A 20,938-nucleotide genomic window follows, 5' to 3' on the forward strand; every position below is an offset into this window, starting at 1 on the left:
ACATCCCTCGTTACCATGAGCTGTTGCCCAAGCTAGAGGAAAAGAAGGCGAGTACACTATGTGTTTGTGTTGGCTGGTGTTTGTGTCCATGTGGTGCTACTGTATACATGCTAAAGGTGGACTAATGAAAAGTGTAACAGATAAGAGCTTTAGGGGAATGGGATCAATATCAAGATCTGTCCCTTTAGGGATAGTCGTTTTGAAATGAGCCTATGTAACTTGTTGAGTGGTCACTGTGACCGCAAGTGGCAATTATACCTGCATTATTGTGTTTTTTTTTTTACATGCGGTTTGTGTAACAAGGTGTAGGCAAAGTATTGACACATTATCACCATATAAAAGTCAATATGGTGAACATGTTCAGGTTTCTGGCCACCTGATGAATGGAAGTCCAGTATTTATTGTCCTTCCAGCGTTGCTTTGCATAGAAATATGTTGAATATTTGCTTTGCATGCCCCTGAGGTAACTGAAACAGATGTTTTAACATATTACAGAAAGAGTAGGAAGTAGGTCTCATAATAATTCACAACCCATAGTTAAATGTTGATGCCTTGTACACCTTGTATCAGGTGTATTATAAATGCTTGAGATGACATAATATTTACTTTGGCAGTTAAATAGCTTGTCCTCTTTCTTCACTGCACTTTGATAAATACTTTAGATTTGAAAAACTGCAGAGGGAGAATGAGTCATGATAAAGCACAATGATTTACAGAGAGAACTGATTCAAGGTAAGTACTTTGGATTTATTCTTGATTTATTCAAGTAGAGTCGATAAAAGAGGAAATTATTCAACCCCTCCTTTCCTGTCTGAGAATAACACATCAGTTTATCTATTCACCCATAGAGGGCAGTAGAGCATAACATTTAGTCAGACCAGCAACCACAGATGTATACAAAAATACGTGGAAACTTGGAGCAGGTTGAGTGGAGGGGAGTTACTCACCTGCATATGAACTTGAGTGTGCTGGCAGGGTTATGCTTTGTGATGCCTTATTTCTCGGGTCAGTGGGGTGGAGTGCGTGATGCAAAGTCTGAAAATGTTGGCTGTTCTGTGGAGAGAGGTGAACGTATCCCGTCTGTCAAGGACTTGTTCCTACGCCTTTCTCTCTTCTTGTCCATTATTTCCTTGAACATTTTGCACTACTGCCTCTCCTCTCGTATAGGTTAAAGCTTCATTATACATGCCTTTTTTTTGCATTTGGTCTGCCAATTTTTCTGACTTACTATGGAGGATCCTGACTTTTAACCCCTTTGCCTTCTGTGAATGCTTGTTTTTGTGCATCATGCTGCATTTGTTCCCCCTGTGATGGCTGCACCTCCACCCATCATCATTAGGACCTGGCACCTCAACTCACATGTACTCCCACTCACACATACACTGACCATATGGATCATTACCCACAGTGGGTCACACAGGACAAACACCTTTACTTCCTAGAGATCAGCAGACAGTCTGCCTCTAATGGCTGGGGGCTGCTGGTGTCCCATTGAGTATGAGTCTGTGTGTAGGATTTCCCCATTAAATAGGCATTGTGACATGGCAAGGGCAACGGGTGAGCGCATCACTTTAACAAACCATTATCCCGTGTACGCTTGCAATCAAAAGCCAAACAGGTGGAGTTGTACCAGTGCAATGCGTGAGATTACTGTGTAAATATGATGATCACTGTCTCCTTAAATAAATGTGTGAATTCCGTGTCAATGTTATAATGGATGATGATTTTATTTTATTAACTGGGAAGCAGTATTTGTCCCACAGAGGAAAAAAAGAAAAGAAGAACAAAGATAACATTGCATTGTGAACTGAATAACTCTGGATTTGGTGCTATCTACTTTAAAACCTACTCTACACATTCAATAACATATTCAATGTTTTATATTTTTTTTCAAATTCATCATTTTGCAAGCTTAAAATATTTTTTACCCCTTATTTAAAGCCCATATTCTTGTGCCTTGCAATGATGTATTTTTGATGTAAGAGCTTTTGCTTTCTGCACGTTGCCTGTGTGTTTTCACAAGTTGCTCACTCATGCTGCATATTCTAATATTTGTCTTTACTTCTGTGTGCCCTTCCTCTAATCAAAAAACAGAGAGATGTTAAAGCAACCGTTTCTCTCAGTGTCTCTTTCACTTCCTTATGCTTTCTCCTTATTGTAATTAATGACACAGGTACATTAAGGTGACATTACTGGAACATTTGTAATTACTGTACATTTATTGCTTTCTTTTTCTCATCAGGGAGTTCCTGGTCCAGGCCAGTACCACATCAGAATTTTAAAAAGCCTGTGAAATCCAGTGGAAACCTGCCGAGGGTCACATGGCCACTTCTCTCCCAGACTGAGGTACAATGCACACAGAACTTGATATAGTTCATAAGTCATTTTGTGCTCTGTATTTGGCCCGTGGGTTAGGGTGCATCTTTTAGGTGAATCAGATTGTACTGTATAGAGCAGGTTCTTTCCCATGCAGATTCAGCACTGCATTTGCCGCCAGGGTCTATTTCATTTTTGATATTCAACTTCCTATTTTTTTGTTTTTGTTTTATTCACTCAAACAAGATGACTAAAAGTTGAGAAAATTAGAGGATGATACTGTAGATTTGTGCAATGATAAGAAGTAAAAAAAAGTGAATCATGTCTTAAACTGATTGACAAACCAGAGCTGATCAGGCAGAACAATGGCCACGTTCTAAAATTAGACAGGGGTGGCCAATTTTTCATTTTAGAACTTGCTAAATCGGTACAGTCTCCAGGAGGGGCTAACCAGTAAAACAGTCATTATACAAGCTATCACTACAACGAATTCCTCACATAAAGGTTTGTTTTTAAGTTTCTTAATATTTAATAGTTGGGTCAATATCACTATAAAGTAACTTTGGTGTCCCCATCAGAATCACTCAGTTATCATGAAAATGTAGCAGAATATTGAAACTCTGAGGTCTTATTATAAAAGGCCAAACATTTACACACACATCAGTAGCTACAATGATAAGTCTCTTGAAATGTGTTTCCTTCATTTGATACCTTATTCTTTCATTGGATACACGCGATTTTGGCATGTCCCACACACTGCTCTGCTAGCTCTGCTAACTACAGTTTGTGTCATAAGTGGTTAAATGATACTACATTAAAAAAATGATATGGTTACTTTTTCCATTAACTGAAATATATTGTTGAGAAAGGGACTATAGCTTTCTGAAAATCTACATTTTATAATCACTATGTAATTACGATGTATTTACTCTTTGAATTTTGTCCATGACAGGATGGATACATTTTTGCTGTTTGCATGTACTTGCAGTTCATTTATAAAAAGTGTGGGAGCTTGACCAACATCCATTTCTAACAGCATAGCGTATACTACTTCATACAATGAATATGAGGTTTAATGGAAAATCTCAGATTTTCTTTTTGGAAATGGGGAAGTCTCAAATGCACCGTATGGTGATATTGACTCAGTTACTTTTTCCAAACCCAAATGAACCACTCTTCACATCAGCATACAATTATATATTTAACCGGCTAAAATAAACACATTTAGATTCTTAGATTAAGTGGGATTACTCTACATAATGCAGTATACACAGACAAATCAATCACATCATATTGAAAAGACTTCTCAGGCATAATCTATTGGAGGCAAATGTATTCAATTTACAATTTCTCCAAAGAGCCTGGATTTTAATATGGAATATTTAAGATTAAGTTACAGATTCCAGACATAGAGCCAGGCTTTGCTTGTTTAATTGATGTGATGGGATCGGAAGGTTCCTTTAGAAGAGTGTGAAGATGAGTTTATTAAGAGGCTCAGAGGAACAGAGATGAAGGATGTGAAAATGTGTAGTATTACGTCTCAGGAATAGCTGAACTCCTCTGTGGCACTGCCCCACAGATTAATTCCTGTGAAACTCTCTGACTGATGTTTTAATTATCACTCTGACACACATGCATAATGTGACGGTGTTTGCTAACACACACATTCAAATTAAGACATACACATTTGCCGACAGATATAGAAAAAATAAATATATGGGGTGTCAAGTACTGCTGACATGGCTACAAATGAACACACCCACATGTCATGTATACACACACGCACACAAATACATATACATTTGGTCACATACGGACGTCTGAAACATAAAACATCTTGCTAGTTTCCTGGTACAAGATTTGTGGGTTCATTTGATCTCAGAATGTGTGTGTGTGTGTGTGTGTGTGTGTGTGTGTGTTGCAGAGGAGATGCACGCAGAGATCTGCTACGCTGAGTGTCTTCTGCAGAAAGCCACGCTGACCGTGTGTGTGTGTGTGTGTGTGTGTGTGTCATTGCTCTGACCCAATTTTCCTGGCCACATGCTGTGTTTCGTGCGTCGACCTTGTGATTTCGTCACTGACGCCCGTCAAGGAAATATGTATTAATGTGTGTGCGTGTGTGTGTTTGTCTGTGTTTGTGAGAGTGTGTGTGTGCACCTGTGTCACAAGTCATCTCCCATGCAGAACTAAGAACGACACATTTCTTAGATCTTCCTCTCCCCGTGAGTCCGGCTCCATCTGACACTGTCACCCTGTGGACGGATGGAGAGGAAACAAGAGAAAGAGGGAGGGGAAGATAAGAGGAACAGCTGGAATCTTCCAACTCTTGCCTCTCTCTCCTCCCTTTGACTTGAATATCAAAGCTTCAATCCGACTCTTGAATGTAAAAACCTTGCCTTTCCCTCGATACTCCTTGCTCCCTCAGCCATCCCCATCCCTCTTTTCTGTTCCCCCAGTTGAATTGTGTTCTTGTGTCTGTATCTGCAGAGAGCCTGTCCGTTGTCCTTTTTTAGTTTTTCAGTGCTGTTTTCTGGGCATTGAAGGGCGTTTCTCTGCCTCTGCCACTGCTTCATGCTGTCCATGCTTGGTCTTTTCCCCACTGAGGCTCTTCTATATCCTGGCAGTGTCTGTGTCTCCTTGGTCAAAAGCTCATTGGCTATTGTTGTTCAGGGCCAACTTGACAAACTGAATCCGCCAAGTACAAATCCTACTCGTTGTGGCTTTTACTTTTCTGTGCCTGACCCCGCACTGTGATATCCCTATACAACACACAATTTTGCCTTTTTGTGCAGTCCAGGGTGGTTTTCTCTTTGCGCTATTTTATATGCTACCCTTCTATTTGTTTATATGTATACTTTTGAAGCTTAATCATCATCTCTCGTTTCAAAAACAGTCCCTTTTCACAAAGATCAGTGCTAATAGCCACACTCAGTTACAGTGACATTAGCGTCTTCAGATAATTGATGGTAACTGAAGCGCATTAATAACGGGTGTCGGCTTCTTCTCATTTATTTTAGGATTCAGTCACTGTGGTGACACAGTGACACAGTGACAGGATGTAATAATGAAAGTTGTGTCATGAAAATAAATTAATACATGAGAAAAAAAAGAAAAAAAAATCACTACATCGACTAAATATAACAATCTCAATGTGTCGGGCCATTTTCAGTGTAATATCTTTAGCTCAATATCTTTTGTGAATCGAACCTTGAGACGGGGCAGATAGCTCCTGCAAATGATGAGCAATTCAAAGAGCTTTCAGTGAACTCAATCCATTCTATGTGAATTTTCTCCTCAACATAAACTCATATTAACAGTGAAATGGGGGTTTTGTTTGGTGCCAGAGGGCCTTGCATTTCTTTGATTGCTCACTCTGAGGCTTCATTAATCCACATGAACAGATGCTAAGACGTTCTGTCACTGAGGTACCCACCGAGGCACCTTGCATGGATGCCATGTTGGCCGGCATTTTACTGTCATACTGTGTTTGAAATGGTAACAAAGTTCAGTCAGTAAGTTTAAGGGGAAATGTTGCCATCAATAAGACAATATCAAAGCCAGAAGGGCATCATTGGATTGACAGATGGCCACAAATCCCAGCTCTACATCTGACTTTGGATGAACACAGTTTGTTTTGGCCTTGAAACAGCATGACTTGTAACTCCTGCTCCTATTTTCTTCTAACACTCGTTATTTTTCTAACCCAAACACTTTTCCTCTCAGTCGGTTTCTTGTCTCTATTTCATCTGCCAGCTGCACTTCTTTACTTGTTTTTCTTTCATTTTTTCTTCTAAAAGCTCAATATTTCAACTGTGTGCATCACTCCAGTCCAGTTATCCCAAAACACATTTTTATATAGGCTGCATATTGTTGAAATTGAAACAAAAAAATCAATGATTGGTATGTTTCCCAAAAAAAAGGGGTAAGTTTGGGACCATTCTTAGTTTGAAAATCATCTGTGTGTGTGTTTGGGCATGGCGATGTTGAAATAATCAAGTACTCTTATTTTATTTCTTATAATAAGATCCAGCTGCATGGTTCAGTTGTGAGAGGCTGAAGTGAAATTTGGAGTTACATTGAATCACAGTTCACCTTCAGTAATTTTGACTGAAAAGGGTACCCATCTGCCCCAGTCTCATGATTGCCTGTGTTGTTATAATAGGCAATCAGATGAACACATTTATACCCTGGAAGTGAGGCTGGTAAGCATCTGCAGCGCTGAATCAGCTCTGATATCAGCAAACAAGTCAAAAGAACATCACAAACCTGATTGTGTGCATCATTATCGCTGAGTCGGGGATGCTGTTTACCCCATCTCCTTTTAGCTCTCCTGTCATTGCTATATTTTACTCTCTTTTCTTTTTTATTGTTACATGTTACTTGTTAGACGCTTTTATCCAAAGCGACTTACATACTCAATACTGTGGACAATCCCCACAGGAGCAATTTGGGGTGAAGTGTCTTGCCCAGGAACACAACCACATGCTGACTGCAGTGGGGTTTGAACCTGTGACCCCCTGATCCGAACACCTACGGACACTACGCCACACGCCTCCTTATTGTATGTTTGTTTATGTTTAGAGTTTTTCTTGGTCTTTATTTATTTTCTTTAGTTTTCTCATAGTTTATTAGCATTTATTCATTCAATTGGGATAGCAGAGAGCAGAATAGCATTACAGCTCTGTCGAAAAACAATGGCAATTTGTTTGTCTGCTTTTAAGATGTCAGTTGCACTTGGCAACAGCCCCTTACTTATCATGGATTAAGCAGTGGATAAAAACTATTATTTTGTATATCTTAGGAGCAATGGTTAAGCTGAATCTCCTAGCTATATGTCATACAAGGTCCCCTCAAATAAACAGTTGATAAAAATGTAACCCTTTACCTAAACTATCCATCCCCATATGGTGCTTTCTGGTGTGTTATGATGAGCAGTAAATCACTACAAGGCTCATATGGTCGATAATAGACTGTTGGTGTTAATGTAGGCTGTGCGCAATTTGGCTGTGTTTGTTTGTCTTCTTTCTATGCTTGGTTTCTCTGACTGTGATATTGTTGTTCCTGTGGATAAAGCAAATATTCACTTCTATTTTAGTTTTGGTGTTAGAAGTTAGAAAAACAAACGTTAAAGCATTTTACTACAATGCTGATTTCAGTAGGTCTCATTCCCTTTTATCTCCCCATTAGAGGTTAACCCCTGCAAAAGCCCTGCCGCCCCCTGTTGATGTGTATAATGATCAACTCTGTGCCCTGGAGCTGCTTCAGAGAACCACGGGAGTGAAGAAAAGCCATTTGGCATCACTGCAGTGCGCACCTTTTAGAGAAGGTTTATGAATTGAGGTTTATGAATTGTTGTTTCTAATTTGCGTTGCCTTGTCCAGTGATGTACGTTTCCTGCATCCCTGACTAAATACAAATACCAAAGGACTCATTGAACTTACTATGGATGAGCCGATTAACATGAAACAACTTGACCAACAATTGCTGAAAATCTGCTTTTAAGATACTGTATATGTATCATGTTTAACATTCTTCATACTTCATCATATATTGTACACAAATGTATCCTTCATTTTCTTGCTCTTTATTTCCTTAGTGTTTCATTAAGCAGTAGGAACTGGAAGGGCTTTCTCAGCTATGCTATTTATATACTGTGTATATAAAAAAGAATCATTATTCTGTAGTGTGCTTTTTCTTCTCAAGCTGTTTTCAAATCTGGTGTTCATCATACATGCTAAAGTATTGTTAATGAGACAGCTATAAAAATAGCAGTAACACATGAGTGTCTCCATGTGAAATTAAGTATTAGTGTGCAGGTGTAGCGCAGGCGTAATTCACAGTGAAAGCCAACTGTCTGTTTTAATCCCGTTTTGTGTCATTGTAGAGTTTTGGACCGAACTGATGGGTTTATGGGAGGTAAGCACTCCACGATGTTGTCTTGGGCCAACTCACAGTAAAAAGAAGGGTCATATAAAAACATACTCTGCTGCACAAGCACACACAATAATCCCCATTTGATGTCATCTGTGCAAGTTCAGGGTCCTATCATTTGTTTGAGCATGGTTTAGCCCGGGAGAGTCTTAAAAGGCAGATTTAGAGAAAACCAAGAAGGAAGGCTTTAGCTCCAATGCTCAGCGCAACTCCTTCTTCCACAACAAGGAATTGATGGAGGTCCCAGGTCCAGGAGGGCATGAGGTAGGAAGATCTATCAATAATCATGGGGAACTTTGGCCTCAGAACGTCTGCCACTGCCAGCTAATGTAAGTCTGATTCCCTCTGTCTCCCAGCATGCCCTACAGTTACTTTTTCTCGCTCTTCTTATCCTCACACCTAGTTTCTGTTGTAAAGCCGCTAACGCCTGCCTAACAGAGGCGTCATAGGTGAAGTAAAACAGCATTTAATGCCAAGTTTAGTTTTTTATAAATGGGCCCTCACAGCGGTAGCATCTGACCCACTACTCCCTGGGTTTTGTTTTCCAGCAGTTAATTGTCTTTGACTGCTTCTTTTCATCTTTCCCACTTCCTTCTCTTGCTCATTGATGCTGAATAAAACAGGTCAAAAGTGGTGATAATTATTTTCTTGTTCCTCTACAATGTTCCTTTAATTAGTTGCAATCCTCCTTGTTCCTCTTTAACCCACTTTCCAGACTTCCTTCCTTTTAAACTGAGGTTGATATGAACCTAATATAATATCTTTAGATACTCTCTTCACTTTGAAGTATAACTGTATTTAGTTGTATTTAAATGATATTGTTCTTGCATTTTTTTGATGATCTTTCATGAATCTTTCCTGAAACTAAAAGAAAACGAGATCTTGCTTTTACTGTATGTTTCTATTTCTATTTAATATTGAATACTTGTTTTATGTTAAACTTTCTTTATCTTGCAATGAGATGGTTACAGCACAGCCGAAGTGAATGGTATACATTTGAAAACGTGACAGTGTTGTGTATTGTGCATGCTGTAAGTCTTTGCCCTGTATGACACAGGAAGGTGTTTATTTGCATTTGAATAATATGCTAATGAATAAACACAGAGAAGCAGCTGGACTGCAGTTACTTACTTGCTTTAGTATTGAAAAATAGTTCTAGGAGAAAATTATGTTAATGTCATGCTAGAGTGTGTACTACAGCATTTCAATATTCAAAATATACATTTGTATTTGTATGTTCCCTTTTGGGTACCAGCCGTTGTTTACTCTGATTAACTCCAAAGTGTGGTCTAAATCGCAAAGGTCTCCAGAAAGACAGAGTTTAAAAGGTAAATCTGCGCTTACAAATGGCCGAACATTCCCTTGGTTTAGTTTATCATCTCATAGCTTTCATACATATCGCTCACACAGTTTTACACTGTTGATATGACTCACTTCCTTACAGTAATATCACAGCAGGGGGTATCCTTCATTAGAACGTTTCCACGCACTCTAAGTAGGTTGGCAAAACAGCCTTTTTTAGAAACCCAGTTACATGCAAATCAGATTTATTTTCTCCACTATGGCAAAAATGTAAAACATTTGTTTCCTTTATATGACGTCACCCAGGCCCAGTAGTTATCAGTCCTCACCGTCAGGAAACAGTGCCCTGCTGGGTTTTGTTCCTTTCCGTCCAATCAGGGAGTTATTTACACCTCGGACAACAAGCGTATGTAATTAGGGACCTGGTAGGACATAAACCAGCAGGAATCTGGGTCCAAAGCACCAGGATTGAGAACTAGTGCCACACGGATTGAGAAGCACAGCCTTGGAAATATAAAGGTGTTACATTGTATTATATCACTTAATACACCTGCCTTATAAATTAGATTACTTGTGCTATACATCAGAGTTTTCCATTGGGAGAGGAAGGGGGCAGCTTTGATGGTCCCCCTTTACCCAGTGCCACTCTGCTCTGCCCTACATAGTGGAATAATATTGTCATAAAACTCTTGATAGTATCTTGATCGTAGAGAATATTTTTTAGGGATGTCTCTGCAACTAATAAACCACTATGCCGAGCATGGCATTTGTTTCAGTTTTAACACTGTTCGAAGTTTGTATGCGAGTATAGAAATACTTGTGTCCCCAACTTGTGTGTATTTATAAATATCCATTATTGTAGTGTTCTATTGAACAATGAGGAACACTCACATTGGCACATCAAATTAACCTAAGAAAACTGACAAACTATACGATACAAAATCTGGTGCCGATCACCTCTGAAGTAGTCTCTGCCCCATTTATCTGACTATGCCGTTTGCCATTTTTCATGACAATGGCTCTGCATAGTGTTCTGTCTGGCTGCAGTTTATTGTGCTGATGGATGATCGAGCTCACCCAGAATCCTTGGTGTGCTCGACACTAGACAGTAACACTTGACAACCATACACACAGTCCACATAATGTCTGTGTTTCAGATTGTCATCTACCAATACAGTGCTGCAACAGTATATGTCTACATCTGGATATCAAAGGTCTGCTATTTTTGAAATGATCAGTGGTACTCTCATTTATTGCTGGACACACAGGGTGATACAATATTTAACAATGGTTAAAACTTTGTTCAATTCCCAGTGGCAGCACCTCCAACTTGGTTTTGTATTCTGACAAACATAATTGGCTGCTATTGCAGGTTGAGCTGGCGAGGTCAATGTGGAGAGAGGCGGCTGGCGGCACAATGTGGCACAGAGGCAGCACATGTCTGTCTGCAGCACCCCTCGGCAAACAGCAGGGTGAGCTGTGACAGGGACTGTAGGGGACAGGGTGGAGACCTTCTAAATTGGGACAAATCTGATAAAAAATGTAATAAAAAAACCCCATAGTATTCTCTTTTTTTTAGATACACAATATAACATCCATAATTCCTCTCTTTGCTTTCTTTTAAATTCTCTTTATTTCTCTGAGTGCTCTGTATACGGAAGATCTGAGGCCACTTGTTACGACTTCACATAGAGCCTCCTTTATGACCAGTTAATGAAAAATCACCCGGGGACGCCTTAGCTGTAACAGTTAGCCCCATGCCGCACTGCAGCCTAGGCTGTATCCCTGGTAACACCCCGTCTCCCACTGGTTCGGATATTAAAAGTGTCTAATTGGAAAACAATCATGATAATGTAAAGGGCCAAAGACAAGAAACAAAGGGAAAAAATAATACAGGCAAAATGTGTGTCTTTGTTATCGGTTTCATGTTTGGGAGTTTGTTGTACTTAAAAGCTTCATCTAGCTGTAAAGGTTGACATTTGATGCGGGAAATGATTCACATTGTGTGGCTTTTGAAATCAGAAATATAAAAGACGGATTATGTCAGTTGAAATGACAGAAGCTGTCTCGTGTGGAGTATGAAACACAACGGGGAGACCTGTTATCAGACCGAAATATATGTATTACAGTCTTCCCTTGTCTCTAATAACAGCTGCTTTGCTTTTTATGATCCATATCTTTAAACAAAAGATCGGGAGTGTTTGTTATTTTTTGAGGAAAAGTGCCGTTTATTCAATCACATCTGTCTATCCAAATAGTGGTTAAAAACACATTCAATAAAATAAATGGTATGATTTATTGAAGTAGATCTTTTTATCTTATGGTGCACCCTCATTCAAAGAATACTTACATTTCTGACAGTGTAAATCAAACACCCCTCAGCCGGTTCAAATATTTGAAGCTTTATTTGATATGTACTTTATCTGCAGCTCTGAATCTGATAAGAGTTGATTACCTGTCTGTGGAGAAGCAGACATGGTCTTAAGAAATGTCAGATCTCCAAGGAGAGATGTTTATGTGTGGAGCATATCTGTGAGAGTTTGGTCTTCCGGTGTTATTTCTCCTGATCCTCATCTCTCTCTCTCTTGTTCTGATATCTCCTCCCTCGTCTCTTTCTCCTGTTTTCCTTTCAACCCCCTTTACTTCCTCCTCCTAGTCTACTTTCCACATGCGCTGCTTTCAATCTCTTGCTTTCATTTCCTTCCTCCTACCCAACCCTTTTTGATAATGACCTTTCTGTTGCTAAGGTCGTGGGATACCCCCAGGCAGCGCTGGGAGAGAATAAGTGTGGAATTTAATTTGGGCCTATGTTTTACCCCAAGGCAGTGGAATTCCTCTCCTATAGATTAGGGAAATATCACTCTGTCCCTTGAAGCGATAGAGGGAGGTTTGACACGCCGTGTTGTCGGTCTGTCAGTCGTTTTTTACCAATACATGTCTGCCTCTGTCAATCTGTTCTTTTTCAAATGACGTTGAGATGAATAGAGGTCTTGATGGATGGTTATTGTTATACGCTGTGAGAGTGAGGGACTTCAATTGGCAAGTGCATTGGTTCAATAATGAGGTGTTGCCAATAGCTTTAATGAGAAGTGCACTTTCACTAATAGGTGCACAATAAGTGAATTGTGGGGAATTCATTACCTGTTGATGATCTTGGATACTTTGATACACAAGCAAAAAAATAAAAAAATGTATTTCAGAATGACTGTGTTTCACTGCAGTTAAAGAAGTTGACCATCCACAGAGAGACATGTTTCTCTAACAAAAGTAGCCTTGATACTTTATAATCTAAAAATATATATATATATATCAATATCCAAGTACTTTAAAACAGAGAGAGGTTTCCACTGCCACTTTGTTCAAACATTACTTTGATGGCAGCGCTGCTGATTCTTCTTTTTTACTTCTACCTGCTGTGTTACCATGGCAACGGAAAACCCTCAGGATAATAATGCAGGTGCAATTTTTATTCTGGTAGCATAGTTTTCTGAAGTACACTTGAACATATTCTATATTTTAATCTACATGAGCAGTCTAAGTATAACATCAGCATGAAGTTTGTTGTTTCATGCTGGAAAATAAATATGGTATCGCAGAAATAATTAATATTTATGTTGTTATTAATGTAAAAGTGTACTTTACCCATTGATAACATTTATATAGGATTTCCTTCATAGCTTCTTAGTGTGATTTGCTCGACTAAAATTACCTTCAACCTTTTTTTTCAAAGCTCTGATAGTAACCCTCAGAAAAAAACTCTTTTAAAAAAGACATTTTAAACTGATTTCACCAAGCAATAATGTCTCTGCCAGTCAAACACATTTGAGTTTATCTGCACTACTATCTGTTACGAGCCACCCTTCATAACGCTACTGCCTCAGTGTGTAACTTGCTTGATGGAATCAGTCAGATAATATTAATACATGGCTTGTACATGTATCACTGGCAGCCATTGTTCCAGGATTCATTATACAGCAACAGTGGGACAATAATAATGAAAACAAATAAAGAAAGGAACACTTCACACATCCTTCACAAGGAAACTCGTGCTGCTGCTTTCGGAGGTAACACACTGACTCACAATGCCATGGAAACTAATATAAGTTTATTTTCACAGTTACTCATTGTGCCCTTTTTTTTTTTCTCCTTTTGCACAATTGTTACCAGGATTGACAGGTAGATTGGACATAATTACAGTCATTCAGTGGTGCAAGTAGTTCATTACGATGCATAAATATGTCAGGTGTGGCTGTACCAAGGTAACTTCAGAATGAGCTATGTGGAATACAATATGCATTACATTACATTTAGCTGGCACTTTTATCCAACTTACAATAATATACCATCATATTAACTATATTGTATTTGTTCCAATGACAAAGATAATCATCATTCACAAGGATTGACACACTCAAAGAATACCTCATTGTCAATAACAAGTTGGAAACACGTCATTGATCTCTAAAATAGATTGAGAAAGAGAAGAGAAATTAAACTGAATGTAAGAAACAGTTGGAGGGAGTAAAGGAAAGACTAAGAGGAGGAGAGAGAGCCTCTGTGTGTAACGTGTAATCATCTATCCTATTAGCTTTGGTTGAGATAATTAGAGTGTTTGCTAAACACACATTTATCAAACTGCAGCACAGCTTTGCCCTCCCGCTCTGCAGAATGAGCCAAACCCCAACAAAAAAAAACGGGATGTGAAACTATACTTAAAATGAAAGGCGGAGCGGGATGTGATTGAAATAGGGATGAAGTAATTAGCAAAAAAGAGGGACTGATAGAAAACAAAGCTTGAAACCGGTAAACAAAAAATAATGGAAAGGCAGAAGAGATGAGAAAAAGAGAGGCATTGCTGTCTGTCGCTTTGGTGAGATAAAGATATGGTTGATAAATGTCAGTGAGACAAAGAGTGTAGCATGGACAATAAGGCCATGGACAAGATATTTTTGAAGGATCTGGTAGAGTAAAATATGCAGCGACCCAGCGTTTGTCACTTATTGACTTTTTGTCTCTGTGTTTCATTGCATTATTTTGATATATCCATGGACAGCTAATGGCATGTCATGGTGCAGCCTCTGTTTATGGCAGACAGGGGAGTCAGGTGATGAAAGAAAGGAACAAAAACAGGAAAATGAAGTTATAGATTTGATATGGATTTTACTGTCAGCTGTCAGGGTAATGATGATGATGTGAGTGCCTGTGAGGATTGAAGCGCACCCAGATACATAGTGCACATGCTGAAAAATGGGCGGACTCAAAAAAGGCCCATAAACACATAGATAAAAAAAAAAATGTATGCAACTATACCCTGATTGTGCATACAATATACATACAGTATATGTACATGCCTTTATGAATGCATGCAAATATGGTAGTACCACATACGCAGGAGACTTCCCCTTTCATTTGCTCTCACCTATAAACACAAATAAAAAGTGAATGATTTTAAAGGCTCTGGAGAGTTGCGTACACATGTTTTTTCATTAATTGCAATGTAGGTAAACAGTAGAAATCTATTATAACAGGACTTTGCGCTTGCACGTATTTGATTGGTCAATATTGGTTGCCATCAATTCGATCAAATTATCCTGATTTGATTGCAAGTTTCACAGTTTAATCTACGCAGTAGCCGAAAAAACAACACCACAGGAACCTAGGATTATTCATTTCTGATACAGAATATTGGGGTCTTGGATTTGCTATTAAGATTAAACCATTCATAATTATGTTAGTAACGAATTATACATTTCTTAGGCGTTTCTCGTTTCTCTCCTTTGTGTGCATGAGGAAATAACCATTTAATTGGCACTATCTATATTTGCACCTAGGTCAGAAAGAGTAAATAAGTATAAAAGGCTACTGTTTCATTATCATAGAATATATTTAATCAGAGCACTCACATACGATTGTATCACTATCAGAGCACTAAAGAACAGCTGTTTGCAGACAGCAGCGCTCTTTGTCTCTCCTTCTCCTTATCTTTTCGTTGACTGTTCCTTCACGTTCCTATAGGTAACTTTGTGCCTATGTGTTGCCACAGTGGGAAAAATAGAACTAAGGCTGAACGTTTTGTCTCTAATCATCAAAAAGATAAGGAGAACTGTGTGATGTCTGTCTATTGATCTCCTCCAATGCGTTTCAGTTATATGAACAGTACATCACCTACACATGTGGCCAATAAAACACACTGTTTTAGTCGATAACAATGCTTGAGTTATTTAGGTTCATGAGAGGAGAGGCTTGATTATATAATTATAGTGCCTATACTTCTGGTATCTGTCTTAACGTGGCTTAAAAGAGTGTGATGTGTTATTCATGTGGATTTAACCACTGATCCGCTGTTGTATCTATTCCCTCCAAACAGCCAATGTGCAAACTGAATGCCAGCTGTAAGCTGTATAACTCCAGTTAGTTGTGTTACTTCCCTCCAGTCTCTCTTTTTGTGTCAGTTGTCTCTGTTTGTTTATGAAGTAGATACATTAAGACCCGGGCTAATTTATGCCTAATTACATTTTTCTATTGACTCTGGCTGCAATCTCTACTGCTACCACACTGCAGCCTCTAAAAGTGTTGCTTCATGTTCTAAACACAGTACGTTTTGAGCAACTTACAGAGCAGCAAGGTCAGTGAGGGCTCCACCTTTCGCCATTTAGCCAAAGTTACAATCAGTTGTGATACACCATACGACACTGACACCATCAGCATCACTACAAGCTGGTCTCCTGCACAGATCATGATGAACAGGGTTTATGTAAAACAGCCAACAGGTGAAGGCTGACTTTTGTACCTGCATTTAATGCTTTGTTCTGCATTCTGCACCATGTGTCTATATTTATTGTTTCAAATGAATTTCCCTTTACAGTAAATATAAGTGTCTGAAGTGGACTATGACAGATTATCAGTCTGACTTATTATCCGCTGCAATATTCAACATTTTTTACGATTATCGAAATAGTTTTTAATAAAGATTCACGCACTTTCGGGTCAGTGAAACTTCCCAAGTAATAGCCGCTACTTAAAAGCTAATGTGCCACATAAGAGAATCCAGTCTGAAGTGTAATTCATGCCCTCTACTGATTTACCGATCTAAGAAACGTAACTACAGAACAGCTCTACAACTCAGTGTGGGAGTATTATCCTCAACCTACACCAGGACAGCCTGTTTTCTATAAAGACCATTCCAGCATGAGAAGAGCAAGGGTTCTTTTTTCATTTAAAAGATAATGTTGAATTTCTGTTTTGCAGCAAATCACTCATATATACTTAAAGGCATTTATCTTAGTTTTGTGTTGGAAATGTGTTATTTGGGATTTTGACACTAAGATTTTAGTTGTAATAATAATTACTGCAAATCTGAGTCTTTGATTACAAATAATTGGTGTTAGTATCAGCCCTGAAGAATGACATTAGTCCACACCTAGTCTGAAGTAAAAGCTGCAGTTATTTGACCTGACCTACGACAGTATATGTCTCCCTATTACTCACAAGCAAATCATTTGTAGACTCTGTGAGGCCAATGTCTGCTTTTTAAGCGCCTATGTCTGGGCTTTTGTTCGCTTTTCTGCTTTATTTTTTTCAGTGAAATAGATGTGAGATTGCTATCCATTAAAAGATGCAAGTCTCTGGCTGGTTGAAAAAGAAAGTCTCTAATTCAAACAGTTTGCTGCATCTATGTTAAGTCTGATCCCCGATGATATGACAGCCCAATCAACTGACAGATAAAAAGGGCAGGACTACAAGTTTGAAGTTGTGTCAGAGACTAGAGGCTGCATGGTTCAGGAACCCTTACACAGTACAATAAATGCACATGGCTAACAGACAAATCATTTTTCTACTCTTAACTCATCTTTATTTGGTGCTGAGAGAGCCATGGGGTCATTAAAACCAAAGACTATCCCCCTAGGAGCTTGAATATTCTCAACAAATTAAACAGCAATTTGGGGACCGTCCTTGCAAGAACAACAACAGCTCAGTTTCTTTTGGTAAATGCCTCGAAACAATATTTGTTTATGAATGAATGAGCTCAGTTAATTTCATGGCAGCCTTCTCATTTTTCATATTTCTTGTGTACAAATTGATGTTTGCCTTTCAGTGGTACCAGAGAAAAGGTCTGTAGACTTTTCACACGTTGTTAACCCAGGGTTAACCTAAGCCCAGGGCTATTGCGGTTCACACTGCACTTCTACACTGAATTGTGCCAGTGCAAAATCTTTCTCCAGCCCCGGCCAGCAGCTCACTTAGCCTGGTAGTGTCAAAACCCCTAGGGAGTTACCAAAAACAACAATTTAGACATAATTCTATGGACAAAAACTGCCTTACTGCCTACAGTTTAAACAGAAATTGTGATGGGAAGCTTGAAAATAATACTATAGGCTTGTAGTAAGAAATATGCATAACTATTATGTCAGGACATTGCCATTTTGATAACGACAAAAGTCAACACTTAATAAACAACGACGATAAATGCTTGCTGTAGAGCTGCTGACGTAGATATCCAAGATTTCTGAGCTTCCGTATGTTTTTTTTGTGAAATGTCACTGAAAAAGTGAAAAAACTGTCTTATATATGGTTTGAATAATAATCTTTTACAATATGTTTTTCATTTGTGATTTGCTAAACAGACTGACGTTAAGTTCTGACCTCACCTGCTCTCTAATTGAGTTAATTTCCTGCCTCGAAAGGGATGGAAACATATTAAGTGATACGTATCTAATGCAAATGTAATATTTTAATTACACTGGTGCATTATTTCAAATCAGTCTTGATTTATAACAACACCACCCGGTAGAGGTTGGGGCGGTTAAATGAAAGATAAGTGAAAGTAGATAACCACATAGACAGTAAAAGGACAGCTTGAGCGACTGGAATAAATGTGAAAAATGAGCATGCATGCATGAGCAACAGAGGGAAAGACGTAGAAAGGAGAGCTCCTAACAAGTGAGTCTTAAAATGTGTGATAGGGCACAGATGGAGAACTTGTCTGTGTAGCACTTTCGGATTTTATGATGTGTGTATGCTCTCTAAGTTATTGCTTGGAGGAAAAGATCACATACGCTTGGTGAAATTCTTTTTCTCTCTTTTCTTCTCTTGCTCTCTTGCTGTGAAGTCCTGGTTATTGTTAGCTCCCTGCTGTCTTGCTGTTGTAAAACAAGTGAACTGAAAAACATCCCTTCCTCAAAAACAGTCTGACTGAAAATAAAATACATTTGACAAGTGAAGGTTGATAAATCGCTACATGACTCCTCACACATTCGCACGACTCAAGAGCAAGCTTTTGTGGAGTCCATACGCAATATCAAACAACGCAGGATGGAAAATATTTCGAAAAATAGGTATTTGCAAATGTTTAATGTGAAAGGAAATGCAATCAAAACATTTAGTAGACCTCTAGGATATACACACAAAGCTGTACTATGATCAGAAGCACTGAAGGTAAACATAATCTCTACTTGTTTACAAGACAATTTACAAGGCCCATTTAAGGTTAGGCAATACACATTCTTGGTTGAGAAAATATTGTGGTGATGTTTAAAATATCTACTAAGTAAAGGTTAGTAAAAGATGAGTTGATTGTTTGTAGAAGAAGTGACGCTACAAGAGGTTTCCTGTCAGAAAAACCAAAGCATACATTGTTTAACCAAGTTAAAGGCAGTTTTTTCTAGGTTCGTACCATTGCAAAAATCAAGCTGTTTCTCTCTTCCAATGATCTTGAGAAAGTCATCCATGCCTTTATATCATCCCGTCTAGACTACTGCAACTCCTTATATGCTAGGATCTGTCAGTCATCCCTGTCCTGCCTGCAACTGGTCCAGAACGCCGCAGCCAGGCTCCTCACAGGTACCCGGAAGAGGGACCATATTACCCCCATTCTGGCCTCTCTCCAACTGATTTTGAAATTGCCCTGTTTGTGTATAAAGCCCTAAATGGGCAGGGCCCCTCCTCTGTTGCAGACCACATATCCCGTATTCTAGCTCCAGGCCCCTCAGGTCGGCTAACCTGGGGCTCCTGGTCTCCCCCATCAGAACACCCCCCTCCATTTACTGCTTTAAATCCAGGCTAAAAACATCATTTTTTTCTCTAGAGTTAGACTCCTTATCTTGCTGATAGTGCCTATGCCTATGTATTTGGTTATTTATGAATATGATCTGTGTGTATTAATGTTTACGTTGGTGTTTATTTATTTTTTAAATTTATTTTATAAAAGAGTGTGTTGGATACCTGCTCTGTTCTGGACAGCACTTTGGTCAACGTGGGTTGTTTTTTAATGTGCTTTATAAATAAATGTGATTAATTGATTGATTAATTTTCCATTTTTCACTGACATTTCTCCAAAAAGACATATAGGGAAGCTCAGAATATCTTGGATATCTGTCATGATTAATACAATATGTCAACTTCCATGCTTTCCATTGCATTTGTTGGTACAATTGATTGATTTATTAACTCAATGTGGTACAAAAAAGCTATCTTGATTTCTGAATCCAGAATTGTTCAAACGAATAACCACCAACTGCTTTTCCTGTGTCTGGTGAGGAAAGTTTTTTATAAGCATCAGAAAGAAAACAAAATCAGCATTTGGGTCAGTGCAAGCTGTGTTCATTGTTTTAAGTAGGATAAATTGATTTGTTACGTTTTTTTTCTCTCCTTCTGTCTTGGAAAAAGCTGGCACATAAACAAAAGGAGATTATGTCTTCTTATATTTGTTGCCTGTCTCCGTCTTGAATTCAGTTTCATGTTCAAGTTACACAAACAGGCTCAATTAGAGATAAATACAGTAGTCTAGCAGGAAGGGCCCTCAGATTTCGAGATACCCCTACCCGAGGTAGAACAAATGACAACAATGATTTTTCTTATCTTTAGGGTCTCCCATTAATGAAATTGATTGTTGTCAAATTTTATTTTGGGGGAAAAAATGTTTTTTGGGTTGTTCTTTAGAACTACCCCAACCCCTGAAAAAGAGCCAAATTAGACCAGGCCGAATGTGGGAAAGGTGACTAAAAAGCACATAACTTGAGAATCATCACTGTTTTCCTCCTCAGATTTGCTGAGGTATGAACCAGGTGGCTGTCCTACATAACTAAATAGTCAGACAATTATTTAACTAAAAAAATACTGAATTATAGTCCTGTAAACTTAGCTTTAGTTTAGACGGAAATTGTACTTTTGGTGATAGGAACATAGGACTCAATCACTTTTCTCTCATTTATCAGAAAAACAGAAATCCCTAAAAAATATACCATTACTGAATTGTCTAGGGTGCTATTGAACACTAACCAGTAGTTGTATGGAAATATCTGGTACAGTTCTATTGCAAATGAGATTTCTTTAGACATAGGCCTACCTCTTCTCTGATACAGTCACATTCCGAATGGGGGATAAGTGGCAT

The 20,938-nt window shown here is 38.6% G+C and overlaps 1 long non-coding RNA gene across 1 annotated transcript; it reads left to right on the forward strand.

Annotated features, from left to right (window-relative positions):
- Positions 1 to 4,206: 4,206 nt before the first annotated feature.
- On the forward strand, positions 4,207 to 18,245 carry LOC104952296 (uncharacterized). The gene is made up of 3 exons (XR_799102.1): positions 4,207 to 4,301; positions 10,579 to 10,584; positions 18,234 to 18,245. It is a non-coding gene; the product is annotated as an uncharacterized lncRNA (long non-coding RNA).
- The last annotated feature ends 2,693 nt before the right edge of the window (positions 18,246 to 20,938 follow it).

The sequence above is a fragment of the Notothenia coriiceps genome, unplaced genomic scaffold (genome assembly GCF_000735185.1).
Source record: "Notothenia coriiceps isolate Sejong01 unplaced genomic scaffold, NC01 NC01_scaffold00019799, whole genome shotgun sequence".
Taxonomy (NCBI): domain Eukaryota; kingdom Metazoa; phylum Chordata; class Actinopteri; order Perciformes; family Nototheniidae; genus Notothenia; species Notothenia coriiceps.